This window comes from Condylura cristata, unplaced genomic scaffold, assembly GCF_000260355.1.
Source record: "Condylura cristata isolate star-nosed mole 26May11 unplaced genomic scaffold, ConCri1.0 scaffold00007, whole genome shotgun sequence".
Taxonomy (NCBI): domain Eukaryota; kingdom Metazoa; phylum Chordata; class Mammalia; order Eulipotyphla; family Talpidae; genus Condylura; species Condylura cristata.
The window spans coordinates 8,475,784-8,490,822 of record NW_004567108.1 but is presented as its reverse complement, the minus strand read 5'-3'; positions in this window follow the sequence as shown (position 1 = coordinate 8,490,822).

Here is a 15,039-nt window from a genome sequence, read left to right as displayed (position 1 = left end):
TTTTGGTTGTGCAGCTAAGGATGGATTCTCCAACCTACAGAAAAGCCTGGAGGAGAGCTGAGCAGTGTGGGTTGTGCTCTTACTGCAGGAGCACTTTGCTCTGGAGCTGGCTTGTTCCAGCTGAAGCGAGTAGGAATCCAAATAGACATGGCACAGCTGAGTCTGCACAAGCCAGATTGCAAAGATTTGGATTGTGGGCCCTCCCTGGTGACCCAGGGTTTAAGTCTCATCACTATCAAGCCATTGCTAGCTACTGAGGCATGAGTTCCATCCCAAGCAGATCCCTGGCCAGGGAGGTGATCCACATGGCACAGCAGACCTCTCTTGTCTCTCTGCTGCTCCCCTCAGCAGTGTATTTCAGTGGATCTGTCTGCTCTGCTTCCCACTCTGGCTCTGGCAAATCCTCTCACGCTGTCAAGCCCCATCCCCCACACCCCTGGCCTACACCACAGTTATTGTGTGCATATGTAAATAAATCTTAACAACAGCAACAAAAAGATTTGGATTGTAATGTAAGAAATGCCCAATACGGGTGGATAGCAAGCATTCTATACTAGAGTGTATGCTTCTTCAGCCATCCATTTTAATTTTTCAGTCAATCATAGGTATTCAATGTCTCACATAGTTCATAATAATATTTTATACAAATGTGAATTTGCAATAAACTCTGTGTTTATATGGGTTTTAATAGGAGTACATCTGTGCACACCTGTGTATATATGTCTACACAGATGGAACTATAGTTTAACATTCATAATCAATATCTTTTATAAATAAAATATGAATTTCATTAACAGGCATGCTTTTTTTAAAAGAATTATTTATTTATGCTTACAGAACTGGGGTACAGGCCAGAGGTGTGGTGAGTGAGAGGATTTACCAGAAACAGAATGGGAAACAAAACAGGCAGAAGTACTGAAACACACTGCTAAGGTAGCAGCGGGCAGATCTGGAGAGGTCTGCTGTGCCATGTGGTTCATCTCCCTGGCTGGGGATCGAACATGTACTGCAGTGGCTTCTAGAAGCTTCATAGTGCAGAGCTTTACCTTGTTGTGCCACCAGGGAGAGCCCTGTTTCTGACCTTTTTTTTATAGGTCCCAACCAGAAGATGTCTTAGACTTGTGGCGGTCTTTCAGAGACCCTCTTCTGATAGGCATCTACTGCTGAGGGGATGGGTAAATTTGGGCGCTTCATTTGGAAACTCTGTTCTTCCCAATTCTTCCCCTTTCCTGTACTGTACACTAATTGTATTAAAGTACCTTTCCATGAAGTTCTTATGCACTAGAATATGTTTTGTTTTGATGCAGTGGATGGCAGAACCAATTTAGAATAGGAAGGTTTGGGCATTTGGGGGTGTCCTTCTTCTTGTCTGGTAACAGTTCCACTCATTGTTATTGTTTTTCTTTCTACTTGGAAAGCCATCATGAACATATCTCTCTAAGCTTTTTAAAATCTATATATTTTTGTCTCTTCCACCTTTCCCTTTAATATCTGCTCTTTAACTGATTAATATATCTAGATTTAAAAAATAGAAAAAGCATTAACTCTAAATCATCAAGATTTATTTATAAGATGTATATTTCTTAGCTGACATTCAAGACAAAGTCCTTTAGCTTTGGAGTATTTTAAATAAACTGTTCTAGGACTAAATATATGACTTTTATTTAAAACCAACATTTTATTTTCCTTTTGAAGTATGATTCTATATTGGAAATTTAATTTAAATCTGACTAGTTAAATGATTCAAAAGAATTATCTTAATTCTGCAAGATAAAGGTTTCTAATAAAGTTATAGGTGTTCAATATTGAAGACTAAACATTTGTAGAGAAATATCATTTAGTTATCAAATGTAATTATAGCAAATATTTAGTTGACTATCTGTTACCCAGATTCCTCAAAATTGGTACATTTGCCAAAATCTATGTTGAAACTTATTAAATGAGTACAACTAGTTTTGCTTTGAAGGGAATAAGTAACTCAAATAAATAAATAACCATGTGTCAGATACCACTACTCCCTCATTTTTATCACTTCACCTTTATCAAAATCTTTCAAAATACTTAGTACTGTCCATTTTTTTTTAATCTTGCAGAATAATTTAATAAATATCTCATTGCCAGGAAAAAGCAGTGACAATTCAAAACCACGTCCTGGTCTTACTTAATGTTCTTTTCACTAAGTGACCCAGTTCTTCCTTCACCATTTTAATTTACTTGAGTATTTCATACCACTTTAATTTTTTCAGTTCTGTTTATATTTATGTAAACTCTCCATAAGACTCAACATATGCACACACACTTATGCTCACATGTTTAGAAATTCTGATAAAAACAGCTTCAAATAGCGAACATCCAAATGTCAACATTTACAACTACCATATTATAGAAGACTAATCATTTCTGTGTGTGTGTGTGCGTGTGTGCGTGTGTGTTTATGGCTTCTAAATTTTCACACTAAGTGCTATTTTATTTGACCTTTTTTACATCATTAGAATTTAAGCTCAATCACATTTAACAATGTGTGTAATTTTCCTGTTGCTTATACCATACATCAAATTGAGGATCTGATTTATAGGGGTTTATTAAGCTGTTCAGGGCTGTCCTTAAAATACATTTATTCAAGATGACTTTGTTTCTGCACTGTAAGCTTCATGTGTTATCATCTATCATTTTGGATCAGCGGTGTTTCTAGGTTCATTTTGATTTTGTGTAATCTCTTTTTAAAAGTAGCCATAAATTAATTTTAAATTTATTTCCCTAGGAAGACTTATGCACATTACTATTCTGATTGAATGCAAATCACTCAAGCATTTGTGGGATTTTGACTTGAACCACAAGTATAACAAAAAGAATTGAAGTCTTGATGACAAGACTTTCAGTCCTCGTTTTAAACAATGAAAGTATAAAAAAATTAAATAGTAATTTAATTTAAATTATAAATTATTAGCATTACATGTTGATATAATATTTTATAAAATTATCAAATTATTAAAGTTTATTACATTAACAACAAATAAAATGGTTAACAAAGATTTGAAAGATTGTATGTAGTGGCAAAATTAAATTATTTTAATATCATTGCTTGTTTTAAAAGTATCATTATGGATTGATTATAGGTAACTTTCATTTGTTAGCTTTCATCTGATAATTTTTATCTCACACAGACACATTTTGTGGTAAGTTGTTTATGTTAATATGCATGATGCAATTGATATTTATGTTAATGCTAAAATAAAAAGTAATGGGTGTGCATGCAAGACCTATTTGGATAGGTGTGAGGCCTTTGCATCTTCTCAACTTTATTGTGAATCTAAACCTTCACTGAAATAAAATCTTAATTTACAATTTTATATATGTGCATGTAGACATATGTATAAAGCTGGTGTTTGGGAACAATCCACAGTTCAAGAGCAGCAAGATAATGCTTTGTGGACCTCATGTTCAGCCTGAGATCACAATCCAAGTATAATGTTACTCTTTGATTAGAAGAACTAAGAACAAGTCCCTGATCTACTACATGGGGTGATTCATTATTGTCAACTCAAAATAAATTGAAATGATCCTTTAGTAAAATGTTTCTGATTCATATTTTATAACTATGGAAACAGTAGTTAGGAGGATATAAGTACTCAAGAGCATTCAGCAAATTTTCACAACAGAAATATGTGTGATTCAAAAATCATCAGTTAATTCAAATTAAGCCTACCTAGCTATCATGCTTAGAATTACTTTAATTAAAACATAGATTGTTCTAAGAATTATATAGATGGGTAAAACTAAAAGAAAAATCCACGCAGCAAAGCTAACAGAAAAATTTTATGCTGAGGATTACTTCAAGAATTGTGATAATATGCATGATGTTGGATTTATTCTGCACCTAATTTTGCAGCAGTACATAATCATTTTCAGTGGTAATTCTATTGTACATAGTTGTTAGAGAAAGTATTTTGCATTGTGAAATCCTCCTGGGGTCTATGGATTATGACATGATAGCAGTGATACTGTGATTGCAATCTAGCAGCAAATCCATATCAAAAATAAACACATAACTTCTGAAAATTCCATGCAGCGAAAATTTAGGGGGAGTACATAGAATGGGCTACTTCACATCAAGTCTGATCTAGATACAGCCAAAAAGTTCTGAGGAAGACGCATGGCAGAGCTCACAAAGAATGTACAAAGAATAATGATTTTTGTGACTGAAATCAACACCCACTAGAGGAGACTCCAGGATGAACTCAGCCGTCACACTGATAACAGCTCTCTCCTTCCCCTACCTCTGTGTTTGCGCAATGGACAATGGTGAGTCGTCTGGCTCCTGGCCCCAGGGCCACAGGCCCTGCTTGAGCGCCACATGGCTACCTCCCACCGAACTGAAGCTACCTCTTACCGGTTACTGCTGATTAATCAACTACATTGTCCGTGGAAAAACTGCACTCAAACATGACTGAGCAGCTTCGGCACCTCTCGTTCCTCATGGTCAGGCACCATTCCTGACAACGGAACTTCGTGGATGCTACACTATCCTAAGTCTCTTCTTAGGACATTGTATTTTTTATTCTATATTTTGTTTTCATTCTATTAATGATACAGTGATTATATACTACATTTTAATGAAATGAGTTTAATGTTTTACTACAGATTTATTTATTTATCTATATCTATTCATTCATGCATTCATTCATTCATACAAGAACTGGTGTACAGGCCAGGTGTGTGTAAGAGAGGTTTCACCCAAGACGAGTGGGGAACAGAAGGGCAGATTGACTGAAATCCACTGCTGAGGGGAGCAGCCAGGGAGACAGGAGAGGTCTCTGTGCCACATGGGTCAGCTCCCTGGCTAGGGATCGAACTCATGCTGCAGTGGCCGGTGATAGCTTCACAGTGCTGAGATTTAACCCATTGCACCACCAGAAAGGCCCCAAATAAATTTAATTTTACCATGTGTAACAATCACATTGTTGAGCATAGAAACTTCAAATTTTATTATTTAAGAATGCAGTGATGAGTATTAATGAAACCAACAGCAAAACTTTCCGTGGGAATGCATAATGATATTTTAGTATTTTTGCCTTTAAAATGTGAATCTTAAAGACTTTAGGCCATTTGTTCTAAGTGTTAAGCCTGAGACCAAAGGGAATTTTAGTATGTTTCCCATATTATTTTTTAGTTAGTTTAATGTTTCAGTATAGATAGTGCCTGTAACCTGTCAAATTTCCTTGTTTTTTAAAAGCAGGAAACTATATACTAAAAGCTATTTTGCTCAATAAACCAGGGATTCCCTATCTTGATATAAGTATGATGATATTTTGAAAATAATAATTGTGTAGGTAGGTATAATAATTTCTTAATACTTGAATCTTAATTTAATATTTAGCACATTAACATTTATTCAGTAAAAGTACTGTAAAACTTCCAGGTCTGGCCTTGGACATTTATTTTATTTGTTTTCTAAAATAGTTACCTACATTATTCCTATAAACTTATTTGATAATGCTATAGCATTTTTAAATTAACATCATTATTTCATTGTTCACAATAGTTATATTACACTCAAAAAATAATTTATAAAAATATCGTAAATGGGGCCCTATCTGATGGTGCAGTGAGTTAAAGTACAACACTAAAAAGCTAAAGCCACTTCAGCATGAGTTGGATCCCTGTCTGGAGGTGACCCACATGGTGCAGCAGACCTCTCCTGTCTTGCCTACTGCTCCCCTCAACAGTGTACTTCGTTGATCTGCCTGTTCTGCTCCCTGCTCTGTCTATGGTGAATCCTCTCACTGCCCCCGCACCTCTAGTTCAGTATGTGTAAATAAATAAATCTTTAAAAAAAAAAAAGACATTGTTATTTGAAATGTATTAAAATGGAGCTCATTATTTCAAGGGAAAAGAAAGAGTTCAGTATAAAAACAAAAATTTAAGAGACAAAAGGATTTATTTGCAATTTTGGAAAGGATCATTTTACATAAATTTGGAAAAAAAAGTCCTCTGATTTAATCTACAATTAAAAAAGAAAACGCAAAATCACAAATAAGTTTTGACTTGAAGAAAGATTTTGATACCCAATCCAGCAGGCAATAAATATTTATGAGATTTTTTTAGTATAGCACAATAAATTATTACAATGAAATACCATTAACTTCAAGTTCACACATAGCAATTAAATGCTATGCAGTTCTATCTGGTGCTTTCCTGTGCTAAAAAAGCAATTTCTATTTCTTTACTTAGTGAATATAAAGTTAGTTCTGATTTTTAATTAACATGAAACCAAGAATCTTCCTTTAAAACTCTATTCCCAGGAGTGTTTTCTTCTAATTTGTAATGTAAAATAAACAATAGGTCTACTCAGCCTGGTACTAAATTTAATTGGGACTTGTTTAAATTTTTCTTTCCACATCTCCTGGAACAAACATGTGATTTCCCTTCTTCTATAGAAAGGTTTATCTTTTTTTTTTTTAAAGATTTATTTATTTGTTCATACAGAACTGGGGTACAGGCCAGAGGCTCAGGGGCGGGGAGAGGATTCACCAGAGACAGAGTGGGAAGCAGAACAGGCAGATCGATGAAGTACACTGCTGAGGGGAGCAGCGGGCTGGTCAGGAGAGGTCTGCCGCGCCATGTGGTCACCTCGGGGCAGGCCGGGATCGAACTCATGCGGAAGTGGCTTAAGCTTCTGAGTGCAGTGCTTTAACCCGCTGTGCCACCAGGGAGGGCCCAGTTTATCTTATTTTTAACACACTTATATTGCTAATTATTAGATTTATGCTATCATCTATGGATTACTTTTCTACTTTTATTCAAAATGTAAAAAAGGGAAGGCAAAATCAGTGAAAACAGGACTATAAATTAAAGAGGTAAATGCACCAGGAGATTAACCAAATAATTTCACAGTGAAGCCTAAGGAAAAGGAAACATGTTACAGTGAGATTTAGGATAAGAAGAAACAAAACAAAATGAGTATATGGCTAGACATCTGTGGGGTTGTGGGGAAGGAAATAAAACGAAATCTGAACAACTGACTGACCCTAATGAAAACTAAATATGCTTATTTTTTATAGTTCTGGGAGTTTTAAAGTTACATGTGCATTTTGTTTTGTATAGTAACATATAATTTCAGAGGGGGAAAAGTATACATTCCCAAAGTAGGAGAAAAATGTCCCTCATTAGGTGATCAAGAGATGAGACCTGAGGTAGCATACCATTAATTCCCCAAGAGTTATCAAGTCCATGTTCTCTCTACATGTGAGCAATTTTGAATGCATTCCTTTGCTCCAAATTTTATAGAAGGGTAAACACCCAGGTGATAACCCTAATTATTATAAACCTTCTAACTATAATCATCTGAGGAAAGAAAAGTATGACATTTCAATTTTCTGAAAGTTTGAACCATACAGAAAACGTGAGAAAACACACATTAAGCTCCTCTGTAGATTCTATAATTTCCACATCGGTTTGTCACACAGCTGTCTGCATACTCACTTCTGTTTACCTTCTATTTCCGATGTGTTTCAAATTGAGTTTCCAACATAATCTGCTTTAACCCCAAAGAGCTCATCTTATATCTCAATAGATACAATTGTTTAAAATTTCCTCCATTTTTAAAGGTAAATGCATATAGTGTGATATGTGCAAATATTAGGTATATTACTAATGAATTTTTGACTAGCATGTGCATTATATTTGAAACTTCTATTAAGATATGTTGCCGTAACCTCAGAAAGTTCCCTCAAGCCATTTTCTAGGAAATCCCTGACCCTATTTTCTCTAAGACAGCCAGTCTTCTCTTTTTTTTTTTTCCCCCCCACAGCGACAGTGTGAGAGCAAAGCAGCCTCTGGTCCCAACTCCACTCCCTGAGTGAGGGGGCTTCTGGGAAGAGTTGAGAAAAGCTGCAAGGACCCAGAGCCGTCATAGAGTGGGCTGTCACTCACATCTCTGAGTCACGAGTCACCTTGAACAACGTGGTCCATTTACTGGCTTCAGTTTCTCTCTCTCTGGCCTCAGTCTCTCTCTCTCTCCCTCTTTGGTCCTCCCTCATTGGCCATGTGTCAACTCCTCACTGACCCATAGCGCTCCTTTTCTCCTTCTCTGCAATAAATATGGGGACTGTTGTTTTCCTCATGTATTTGGGGGCCGTAAATATGTATGAGAACCCACCAACTGGGTCACCACTGCCCCCTGGGCTTTATCATTTTCACTCAGTATTATTTACCTAAATCCAGATACCTCTTGCTTTTCTAAAGTTTGCCTTATGGCAGCACTTTTACTAAGTGGCCTAATTTAGTACCCATTTTTGCTAATTGAAAGACATCCTCAGGAGACTTTTGCTCTTATGACAATATATGAAATTATAACAACAGGTAACAAGCGAAAAAACATGTTCAGTGGTGGTGCCATCACGGTGACTCTGGAGGCCCAATAAGCTCCCTGCCCCCCGCCCCAGCCGAGCTCAGCCACTCAGCATCATTTCACTGTAGCTTGGAGCCTGTCAGTTTGCGTGAGTGCTTTATCTTGATTTATTTTGCACATCCATTAGTGAGACGTGTCCAAAACTATCAGAAAGTGAAGTCATCCAGGAACTGAATGTGAAGTACTCCTGAGAGAGTTTTGCTACCCTGGATGGTGCCACAGTGATTGTAGGGATATGGGGAGAGGAACAGGATCTTTTGTGTGCATTCAAGGAATAATATGATAGGAAAAGGTGAGAGGCTAAGAAGTTATGTATATGGCCCTACTTAAAGTTTCCATGGCAGCTTCACACGTGGCTCAGCTTTCAAGGTCAAGGCAGACAGACTGCAATCCACTGGCCCCGTGGATGCACATGACCAAGGGGTGGTAATCGATGCCAGGCTCCCTCTCACTACTGCAATCCAGTTTCTGCTACATCTCCCAGCCCCATCACAGGAGACTCAGCCTAACTCCGTCATCAGCCTCTAAGCCATACAGTGCTCTTCCTGGAACCGGTAAGAAAAAAATACACTGTGCACGGGTTATTCCCACTTAATACAAACTGTGCATCAATCATACTATTCCTACTTTTACTGCATGTTTGTGTGCACTGATAGATTTTATGATTTATTTGGAGTGATTTGATGGCTTCTATTTTGGAACCAATAATGTTCAAATTATTTTCTCATATAAATTAATGGTAACTGCGTTTTTACTTTGCACTATTTTGCTTATAAATTATTTCATAGAAGTACTCTACATCAGAGAGCAGGAAAAGTCTCTCCTATATTTCCTTCTGTACTTTGAAGTCTTTAATTACTTAATGAAGCAGCTATTACACAACCATAAATCTTGAATTTCTACTTTTCTCTAAGTTAAAGTATAAAGGCTCCTACAATATCATGCTCCTACAATATCATGCTTTCATTATATTGCATAATACAACATTACAGGGCTATCCATGTAATAAAATTAAAACAAAACAAAATAAAACTCTTGGACACTGCTTGCTGTAGACTGGAATCTTAGATCTAAATATGAATTGAATTGTCACTCTTGGAAGATTCAATTCATCTAGTCACACAATGAATAGATTTCTTCCAGATGCAAGCAAATAATTGGTCAAGATGATGAGATGTCTTTTCTGTAGCTTCCAGCATGTTTTGTTGTAACTGATTATCATGTCACCTGCTTCCTTAGAACCTAGCATCCTTTTTTAAAGATCAATGTATTTATGCATACAGAGCTGGGACATTCACAGAGACAGAGTAGGGAGCAGAATAGGCAGATCAATGAAGTACACTGCTGTGGGAGCAGCAGTTGAGACAGGAGAGGTCTGCCACGCCATGTGGATCACCTCCAGGGCTGGGATCAAACTCACACTGAAGAGGCTGCAACTAGCTTGCAGTGCTGCGTCCTAACCCATTGTGTCACCAGGGAGGGTCAGAACCTAGGATCTTAACAAGCCCATAATTGTACTGTTTTTCATAAACTTGTGCTTTGCTTTACTCTTAAGCTCTTGGAAAAGGTTAGTGGATTGGGTTTAGCAAGATTCTGAAAGCCCAAATCTTAGTCTCAGGCCAACTGTGTTCAGATGACCTTGTCTTCATGTCTTTTTTTGTGTCCTCAAGAGTAACATCACAGCCTTCCTTACATAATAGCTCAGGGTTTCCAAGACTGCAAAAGCAGAAATTGCTATAATTTCCTAAGTTTTATCATGGAAATAACACATTGTCACTGCTGCCATATGTGTTTGACGTGAGTCACAAGCTCTGCCTACATCGATATGTGTGGGGACTACACTGAAGTGTGAGTATCGGAAGGAATCACACTTCAGAGTTTGAAAACTAGATAATAAATGTGGAGAGAAAAACTGTTTCCTTCTTTCAAATTTATGTCTGGGTGACTTATTAAAATCAAGAGAAAGTTCAAATTGTGAGTAGTGGGGCAGGCAAATATCTACCTAATAATGATACCTTACTCCTAAGATGGTCAAGGGTCTCTTTTTTTTGTAAATTTCTTGGAAATTAATATTCTGAGCAACAGAATGTTAAAAAAATAGTTGATCACTTCTTCTTCTTTTATTATCCAGCTAATCTTTTCTAGAAACAAGAAATAAATTCTTTTCTTCTAATAGACATGACATAACGGAATTTTCTAGTTATTGACAAGAGCATTTCATCATTTTAGAGCTAGATATCTTAAATTAATACTTGAGTCTTTAAGTACTTATCCTTATCATTTCTTCTGCTCTGACAGATATTTGATATTGATCGGGCTTCAGTATAAGTTTGAGAAAGAACAGAGGATTTATTCCTGGACCATCACCTGCCCTTCTGTAAGATTCCTAAAGGAACAATAAATATCCCATTATTATCTGAAAGGCATATAACCCAGGCCTTTCCACAGGGTCAGTGCTAAAATCCTCAGACTTTTTAAGACCTTGTCATCCTCTCTAAATCCCAACACTACTTAATTTTCAATTGGTCACTAAACACAAAATGAAGAGAAAATCCACATATGTGGGGATTGTTTAAAAAAAAAAAGTAAGCAAGAATACCAATTTGCCACAGAAACTCAGAAATTGACTTACAGTTCATATCTAACTTCTTAAGAAAGCTCTCAACATTCAGCACGGAGAACTGAGTATTAATAAACATAATCCAATCAAGTCAGTTAGGTAATGTCATTGTCTCTCTTCTATATACAAAGTGTAATGAAGCCTTTATTAAAGGAACACAGACACAGATACAGATGTATATGCTGGATTGATTCTTTTAACACCATATTCAGTGCCGCAAAGACAATTTATTTTTTTAATCTAAAATTCATCTAGTTTTCCTTCTTAGTCTCCACCAACACAGCAATGAAAAATACCAAAAAGATAGAGAGTACACTTTAAGCAGATAATCCAGTATAGGCAATGTGCAGTTTGGAAAATATTCATTGCAATTTAAGTAAAATCCATGATTCTCCATACCTTTGGGAATTAATGTACCTATAATTATTTTAATGAAAACATGGCGGAAGAGATATTCTATGAATGTACAAATTATACTACCGAATCTCTGTGTTTCATCCATATTCATATCTAAACTATTGTAAAACATGCTTTTGAGTAACCATCACTAACCTGTCTTGCATTTAAATTTGTACTCAGATACATTCACACAAATACACCAATTCATTTATAATAATGAATGCCAGAGTGAAAGGGGTTAAGTCACAGCATTGAAGATATCACCAGCCACTGCAGCACAATTTGATCCTTGGCCAGGGATGTGACCCACGAGGCACAGCAGACCTCTCCTGTCTCACCCGATGCTCCCTTCAGCAGTGCATTTCAGTCAATCTGCCTGTTCTGCTTCCCACTCTGTCTCTGGGGAATCCTCTCACCCTCCACACCTCTGGCCTGTACCCCAGTTCTTATATGCATAAATAAATTTTTAAGAAAAAAAGAGTCAATGACAGTGAATCTGAGAAGTATTATAAAACAAAACTCAATTTCTGATCATAGATTTCAAAATATCACTATAATGAACAACTTGAAAAACTCTAAGCAAAACTCACTTTATTTCTAAATGGAAAATTTACCTTATGAACAATTTTTGACAAGTTCTTCCAATACCACTGTCAAATGCACATTTGAAAAGTAAAGTTAATAACTGATGACTAAATGTGACTGTCAATGAGACATTTTTAGGTAAGTATGTATAAAATTAATGACATTATTTAAGCCATGCCACATCATGTTAGCTCTCTATCTATAATCAAAGAAAAGGAAAATTGGAGTAGAATTTTTATTAGGCTGATGGAAAAAAAAAACAAAAATTTTTTTTAAAGTTTTTAATTTATTGTTTGATATACCTTAATATATTCCCTTCAGGGTACCCACTCTCAAATCAGATTGACCTATTTGCAAGCCCTGCTTTCTGAAAATCTGAATGACACCAGCCAAGTTCAACTTTGACCAGCATGTCTCCAAAACCAGTGCAGAATCCAGGTGGTGCTGAAAACCAGCTCTGCACTGGGTTTGACCATCCCACGATGAGGACACAGCAGAGGAAGAGCCTTCAGTTTACCCCCAAACCAGGGGGGCTTCTCTGACTTTTCTGGTAAAATCACTGAACTGTTTATTTTCCCTGGATTGAATGCCAATTGATGTTACATTCAGCACTATTACTAAGTAACATCTCCTAATTTAGGAAACTGGGTTGAATCTGAACTGGACAAGTTTGAAGGCAAAGATGATTCTGCTTCTCTTGCAAATGGGAATTAATAATGCATGATTCTCAATGGCAAACAGTTAAATTATCACTGAAGCAATCAATTTGGGGCAAGGCATAGGCAGAATGAGTGGCTACTAGCATTAACTAGCAAAGCTTGAATAATGAATTCAAGTGGTGTGAGAAAGCAAGTGGTGTCTCAAAGGACAGAGAGCTGGAAATCTGACAATCTCAGGACACACATGTCACTGAAAGTTATGATCAGGAGTGAGATAGACATCATAAAGCAGAATATTTGAATTATCTAATAGGTGAAAGATTGCTCAGTATAAAAGGGAATCCCTGATGGTGCAGGGGTTGTCTCAGCACTATTAATTATGACCATCCACTGCAGTCTGAGTTCCATCCGCAGCCAGGGAGCTGACCCACCTGGCACCACAGACTTCTCCTGTCTCCCCGATACTCCCTGTGGCAGGTTATTTCAGGAGATCCACCTGTTCTGCTCCCACTCTGTCTCTGATGAATCCTCTCATTTACATCTCTGGCCTACACCCCAGTTCTTGAATGAATAAATAAATCTTTAAACATAATAAAATGAAATGAAAAATCTCTCAATTAATTGTATTAGACAGCTGAATGTGTGTGTGTGTGTGTGTGTGTGTGTGTGTGTGTGTGTGTGAGATAAAGGTTTATTGGAATCCATGCAGTGTAGCCCAGGGCAGACTCACACATGAGGACTTCTTGTTCCTCCTTCACCTAATGTCTGCTTGTCTATCTAACATCCATTTACATGTTTCCAAGAATCTTCTATTTGTCTTTTCATAAGCTCACAGTTCTCATTCCTTGTGAGAGTGGTCTGGTCTACCTTGGGCTCTTTTTATGATTTCTACTGCAAAAAATCAAATTCTCCACCCTGGCTCAAGAAAAATTTTCTTGTTATAATAGAAAGTAAAACAGTAACAAAAACAGTAACAAACAATCATGGCTAAAAATAAATCATGTTAGCAATGATCCTATCAGTAAACAAGCATTGCTTCTCAAGCATTTTAAAAAGATAAACCTAGTCTTTACTTTTTCCAAAACTTTAAATTAAAATATATGTTGCAGAAGTTTAAATTTAATGAAAAAAAATCAATTGCTATGAAAAATACTTGTTGCCTGATTCATATAGAATAGCAAATGTTTTAAGTTCTATTATTGATGCTATAAATAGTTCTGTGAGAGTATACCATATTAACTTTCAACATAATTTTATATTCCAAAAATGATCAAGCACCATTCCTCTTCTGAGAGATGTAAAGGCTCTAGAAAGCTTGATTGAATTCCATTCTTTATGTATCACTACCATTTAAGCAACTTGAAATTGTATAAAATGTCTTAATAGAAAGTCTCCTCACATTTAAGGGATAATTTTACTATTTCCCAAGCAATTGAAATAGTTTGATATAAATATGCATTTATAATCTTAAAGAAAGAATAAAATGAGCAATTTAAAATAAAAAAGAATCTTAAACTTATAATTGCTGAGTAAATATACAATAAATTACCCAAGGCCTGATTAATTTTTAAAAGTTAATCTAAAAAAATAAAGTTGTTCTGATTATTTCTCTGTAATACTTCTGGTGTTTTTCACCAGTTCTCATGACTTCACAGCAGAGTGCCAAGCTAAAAATTAAAAAGAACAGTATTTAAAATACCCAGACGGGGCCCCTCCCTGGTGGTGCAATGGTTAAAGTGCAGCACTATGAAGCGATCCAGTCACTGCAACAATATAGTTGACTAGGGAGGTGACATACATGGCACAGCAGCCCTCTCCTGACCCAACCGCTGCTCCCCTCAGCAGTGGATTTAAGTCAATCTGCCTGTTCTGATCCCAACTCTGTCACTGGTGAATCCTTTCATGCCCCCCAACAGACACCTGCCATGTACCCCAGTTCTTATATGCATATATATATATATATATATATATATATATATCCCAGTTCTTGTATGCATAAATAAATAAGTGTATATATATACATATACATATATGTGTGTACATATATATGTGTGTATGTATACACACACATATGTGTGTGTATATATGTGAAGAAAATATCCATATCCAGACTGGATACTTTGGAATAGTTATATATTTCATTAAAACATAAAACTGCATAAGAAGATGAATTTAAAAAATTTAAACACTCAAAGGATGACCACAGAGAGGATGCTAGTTTCTCAAGTTGTATGACTATTTTATATCATTTATGACTTTCAAATGTGTATATGCTTAGTGAATATCAATTGTTCTATAGTAAGTTTGTGCATGTTGTATCCTTGCATTTATTTAATACAGTTTAGTATGATTAAGCTTAATACATT